At 30.4% G+C, this 6,591-nt stretch overlaps 1 long non-coding RNA gene across 1 annotated transcript; it reads right to left on the bottom strand.

Annotated features, from left to right (window-relative positions):
• Positions 1 to 3,275: 3,275 nt before the first annotated feature.
• On the bottom strand, positions 3,276 to 4,858 carry LOC134238519 (uncharacterized). Its single transcript, XR_009986037.1, has 4 exons — positions 4,766 to 4,858; positions 4,246 to 4,329; positions 3,687 to 3,781; positions 3,276 to 3,361 (listed from the first exon to the last, which is right to left on the bottom strand). It is a non-coding gene; the product is annotated as an uncharacterized LOC134238519 (long non-coding RNA).
• Between the last annotated feature and the right edge of the window lie 1,733 nt (positions 4,859 to 6,591).

Below are 6,591 nucleotides of genomic sequence, written 5' to 3'. Positions count from 1 at the left end.
AATCTACAAATAAACTGTTTTAGAAGTCTAACTTACCAAGCAAGGATGTCTAAATGAGTTGACATATTTATCTTTGATGTAGACGTATAATAAGAATTTGAATTTCGAGCCAAATTCCACTGTTGACATTTTGGGTAGAGTTGCTTCCCTTGAGTTTAGAAATACTCAACATAAAAATAATTCTTAATAATAAATACTCTCTATACGTTTATAATTTAATATTTTAACGAAATAAACAAAACTTGTTTTAAATAGAAATATTTTTATTATCATTACAAGTACATTAATTCACTGCGAACCTGTGATAGTAATACGTCACGTCAGGGCGTCGCGGACAACGAATGTTTGATCGAAGTTGTGGAAAAAAGTCACTGTTGCTGCTGTAAAGCATGCGTTTAAAATCACATGCATTGACAGTTATAAAGAATGGTCCCTTCCGAAAAGATTGGTTTGTGTTTTATAATTTTCAATTGAAAAATGATTGTGCGACAGCCTGGTTATAAGCGAGGGGTTCCCCGGTGACCTAAAATGCGTTGCACTCCTTCTGTTATTATTATACGTATGACGTATTTTTTTTATTTCCCGAAATTTTCGGTAAAATTGATAGGTACGCGAACTCCTGTGATTTTACAAATTTATCCTTCTTCTAACTTATGCATAATTATACCCTCCGCTTAAAAAGTGGGAGGGTATGTAGTAATCGGGTTTCCGTCCTTCCGTCTGTCCGTCTGTACGTCCGTCCGTCTGTTACGCTTTATCTCTAATCCGCAATTCCTCTTATACTATTATGAGAAATTAAATAAAACTTTCACAGAATCTTACACTGCATGAAAAGTCGGGTTTAATTTTACCTTAAATGTGATTTAAATGCTGCGATTATTTAATGTTTAAATACATATTATAACATATTGTGGGATCATAAATGTTAGAAAATAATTAGCATTTAATACGAGTTTAATGAAAAATTAAAAGAACAAATTTAATAAAGTTTGGAAAATTGTAAACTTACTAATACGTTCAGATTTTAGTCTGCCGTAAACAATTATTATACCTCTAATATACAAAACGTATAATTATTATTAAACATGGCCATAAAATTAAGTTTTACGGTCACATTAAATTTGTTCGTTTAATAAAATTTAACGTAGATCTTTACCTCATTATTTTTGTTAAATTCACACTTTACTTTATAATACTTCCAAAAATAAAGTTATATATGAAAATTGTAAACTTACTAATACGTGCAAATTTTATTCTTTCATAAACTAATATTAAATCTCTTGTATATGTGATGAAAATGTACGGATTAAACCTTCCCATATAATTAAGATTTAAGGTTGTATTTGATGAAATTTAACATTATTATATTATTGCATAATATTTTTATTTTACATTTATTCCATCAATAATTTGTATGGTTTACAATTGTGGGTTTTTTGGCAAGTATTTTACAATCTTACACAAATCCATTTCTCATTCAATTTTATTAGATGTTATCTCAATAGTGTACAAACAATGAGTTCTAACAAAGTACAAAATATTTCAAATTTAAGCCTAAAAGTCAGAATTAAAAAATTTACAATCATGATTGTAGCTCAATAATAATGGAGTAAATTTCTACATACTAGTAGTAAGTAATATACTGAAGTCATTATAAATAATATAAGAATAGTATTGTATGTAATATTCAATTCCGCAATAAATCAAAACACAACAGGTAAAAAATGTAGTCATTCTGGACTCCAAAAGACTGCAAAATCTGACTGAAACTGCCCCTATTAAAACTTCTGCATGGGTTGTAAATGGCTTTTCAATTTCCCACAATAAATTATATCATACTTTGCATAAAAAGAATAAAAGTTGCCAATAATAGTTGTCCATTCTTTTGACATGTACATTTTAATAAGACACACTAAGCCACTAACAGAGAAGCCTCACTCGCCCACAAGCAACAGCAAAAGGATCGGTCAGAGACACCACCTTTCTCTTGCTTGGGTATCAAGATCTGCAACTTACTGCCAGCAAAGCTCTTTTAGACCACCCTTATATTGTTTCCCAAGTATTTCAACAATAGATGTCCATGCACTAATTATCCAAGTACTTAATGTTGACTGTGAAAAATACAAGACGCAAAAAAATCCTTTATATCATTTGGTTATGTCAATTCAAATTAAGGAAAAACAATACAAAACAATAGCAGCTTAAATTTGTTTACAATACATGTAGCTCATTTCTGTTCCAACTGCTAGGTTTATTGCTTGATGATTGTAATATAACATATCCTCATTAAATCAACGTTACATTGGAATGCAAAACATTTCAATAGTGATATTTTCAACTTTGCTTTAAAATATCAAAAATGAGCTCTGAAACATGCACATATAAAAGTCCTGTATAAACATAAGTAAAAGTATATTTAACAATTTTTTTAGCCTTAATTACAATTCCATAACTCATAATTCATAAACTCTCTTACTTCAAATGGAAGGAAACAAATTAATATTTTACTCTTGCAATTCTCATTTATTCACTCTTGCAATATCAATTGTAATATTTGTTAAAATCACAATTTACCCCTTTTTTACTCAGAAATGTCTCTACCTCATTTGCCTATTCTATTTTTTACATCTATGACTCACTAAGCCACTGACAGAGAAGCCTCACTCGCCCACAAGCAACAGCAAAAGGATCGGTCAGAGACGCCACCTTTCTCTTACTTGGGTATCAAGATCTGCAACTTACTGCCAGCAAAGCTCTTTCAGACTACCCTTGATCATGATTGTCTTATTTTTTCCACAATAATGTCCATGCACTTATTATTTAAGTTAGACTCGTACATATATGTGATATATAAATCAAGATTAAAATGTATGTGATTGCAGACCAATAAATGTTTAAACAATAAAATACATAACAGTTTTAATCTGTAATCAAGCATAAGAAAAAACTTTCACTTTCAAAAATACAACACTAGGTATTATTTTTCTTATCTAACATTGAATTTGTGCAAAACAGTAGCAACTCAGATATTTCATCTCTAATAGCCCATCTCTGTTCAATTAATACATCCATAGGTTTGACTCTTTTAGATTCTTTATTTGTCCTAGTTCTTCTTATGCTCTGCCTTTTAGAGTGCTTTGATTTGAGAATGGCACTTTTGGTGTCCTGTTCTTTGAAGACATTCTCACATTCATCAGAACGCAACTTCAGCTTTCTAATTTCATAGATAGTATTATCTTTAGAATCATTTTTCATACTATGAAGATGTAATCATGATATTTAAAACTGCTTTTTCTTGCTTCTTCTTCTCTTCATGCCAAGAAGTTTTCAGCTCTGGAGAAGCACACCTAGCTCCTAATTTCTACAATAAACATAAAAATAAATACCCATTTGCCTATATATACATATTATATGTGTGCTTCCGGTTTTATGCAATTGCATATATTAAATAGTAAAAACAAAATCTGAGTTGATTTTAAAATTATCATTTGACCTAGAGGAAGCACAGCTCAAATTTGCTTAATTAAAAATTTACAGAAGACTACAAAAGATATGCCATTTTTTCAAATCTGGGTAATAAAGACAGATAATTATCTATAATTTCAGGCCAGCGAGCTACAAATTTCGAAGCGTGTAAATTTGGGTCTAATGATTTTTTTCACCATCTTTTTTTTGGAGCATTTTACCTGCTTGACCTTGAACATGTTGAGGTGCCCTTTTCTCTGCTCCTCCACACTAATTCTTTCATTTAGCAGCAAGATACTATGGATATGGTAAAAAGCTGTCATAAACAAAATATGAAAAATTAATAACAGGTGTGGCTCTCCATAGAAAGAATATTCAAAAAAGGAGAAAAAATATACAAACAGGGTATACTTATGACTAACATCACTACGGCAAGAAGATAACATTTTACACAATGAAAAAAATTCTCTGTGTCATCTAGTTAAGTGAATTGCATAAAAAAAACATATAATTATATGTATAGATCAAATTTATAGATGACAAAATATGATACGAAACATACATAATGGTACCGTAGTCCGAGCACATGGAATTTGAAAATTTACAAAGTTTAGGAAAATGCAAAGAATAGCATTTACAGCATTTATCATATTAAGACACACATATATATAGTTTCACAGCAGCAAGCTGCAGAATTTGTGGAAGTACATGTAAATTGGGGACTGGTGACTTTTTGCCATCTTTTTTTTTTTTTTTTTAGCAATTTACCAATGTATTTACCTGCTTGACCTTGAATATGTTGAGGTGCGCATCCTTTTTCTTCGTGTTCCTCCACGATATTTTATTTAATGTAGCAGAAAGATACTATGGATAAAAAAAAATATGAAAAATTAAAAGCAAGTATGGCATCTCATAGAAAAAATATACAAACAGATGCATTTATGATATAGAGCAAGTAGATAACATTCATACAATAATAAAATCCTCAAACTTTGTGATCTAGTACATATTATGATATGTATTATATTAAATTTAGAGACGACAAAACATGATATCAAATGGGTGTACATACTCGGAACACATGGAATTTAAGAGTAAACTTAAATGCAAAGGTTAGCATCTACAGCATTTAACATGCAAGTTATTGGGATAATGAACAAGTGATTTAACATAAAGTAAAATATATTAACAACTTACACTGTAGATAACAAGTTTTTAAAGTGGACAACAAATGCAAACTTCCAGTAAATGGTGGCAATGTCATACACAATAAGTTGTACAACAAATGATTAGTTCGTACCTCATACTGGGTAGCCAAATATCTGGTCAAGTCACTTTCAGGAAAAGAGCCTCAGCAAGTTCAATATTGATCATTCCCATAGCTACTTCAAACTTTTCTGGCACAATTTCTGAAAGAAAAGATGTATCTTGCAGGGATTTTTATTCAAACTAGGAAAAATTCTCATGAATGTAAAAATTTGAAAAGTTTATAGATGACCGACGAATACCAGACACAGAACAGAAAACTCGCTCGGGTCTTAAAATGGCTCAGGTGAGCTAAATAAATCAATTCATGTGATTTTATTGATCTTATCAGAAAATTTAAGAAATCTTACCGCTGTGTTAATCTTCATATTGCTTTTGTCATTTCTTGTGAGCATTTGGATTCCTGTAAATAATGCATGCATAATTGTGCATCATAGAATGTGAAAGCTATTTTTAATCATTCATGCTTACATATTTAACGTAAATAAATTATGCATAGCTCAGAATCCATTGCTATTGTATTTTTAGGATAAGGAAAATAAAAATAAGAATATAAACCTCGTATTGTCTACTTGGTATATAGCATTTCAAGTTGTTGCAATATTTTTTATACTCTTATGCATAAAGATGGTAAGTTAATAAAACATTGTTTGTTTATTTGTGATAATAGAAAATTTGAGCGGTATGGTTCTCGCCATTTTCACAAGCTGTGTACATAGCCGGCGTTATGGGGAATCGTCTTAGGCACAGTCCACACTGCAACTATTTAAATAATCAAAATAAGTGCTCAATATATTCTTGAGTAGGCATTAAGAAATAAATAAATAATTTATTACATTGTACAACACTCTCTGTAAATGCTGAACAGAGGAACACTTTAGTGACAAAAATTCTGAAACCAATCCCAAACGAGAAAATTCTGGTTAAAATCCATCTTTAAGTTAGATGCCATTGGTTAAAAGTGTTAAATAATTATTACAAAATGTAAAAGCGCTTGCCGAAACGTTTTTACTGCCAGGCATTTTATGTGTACAGCCCAGACTAAGGAACAGTAACATTATCAGTAGCAGAGGCAATTATTCATTCAAGGACACATGCTAAAATTTTGTACATTGTTCATACCGCTAAACAGGGTCGTAAATGTCTTCATCTTCTGTTAAAACATAAATTCCATCCAAAGTTTATCATGCTTCTCCTTTTCGAGTAACTCTCTTTCGCCCCTTCCTCCCGTACAACATCATGATCAAGTTCAACATGGCTGCGTAGAACTCTCCAAAAAATTGAATTTCGGCGCGGTGTGTTGTTTTTAAATAAATTGCTTTTCAAGCCCGACTTCGATCCCGATGTAATTGTACTACAGTGGTAGTCGATAGAGAAAAAAACTAAGTTATATTCCACAGTTTTGAAAAATCTACATAAGGGTTAAATAAATAAAAATGAGAAATAAATAAATTAGAATGAATAGGGTGCCTAAATATTTTTTTTCAAAAATGTTTCAACATCAGTTTACATTAGGTGTAAAGAATTATTCATGACATATTCAAAATACCAAAAATGTACTTAAACTTTAAGTATAAGCATATTTACTTTTACATGTCGATATTCTTAAACGGGACGTATAATAATCTCAATTAAACTATATTATTCTCGACGTATTTTGCATTAAATATGATTATACTTATTTGAAAACTGTATTTAATTATATCACAATATATCTCATGTAAAATTTACCGTTATACATAAATTAAATTCAATACAAGAAATTTACTGGGGTAAACGAATTTATTAAATTATATTAAACGCGACTTTTCATGCAGTGTTAATTAATATTGCCATTGTGACCTCCTATATTGCTTTTTT

The sequence above is a fragment of the Saccostrea cucullata genome, unplaced genomic scaffold, assembly GCF_032062105.1.
Source record: "Saccostrea cucullata isolate Sc308-1 unplaced genomic scaffold, CSIRO_AGI_Scuc_v1 ctg3342, whole genome shotgun sequence".
Classification (NCBI taxonomy): Eukaryota; Metazoa; Mollusca; class Bivalvia; order Ostreida; family Ostreidae; genus Saccostrea; species Saccostrea cuccullata.
The sequence above is the reverse complement of the archived record's forward strand: the minus strand, read 5'-3'. Positions and strand labels throughout refer to the sequence as shown.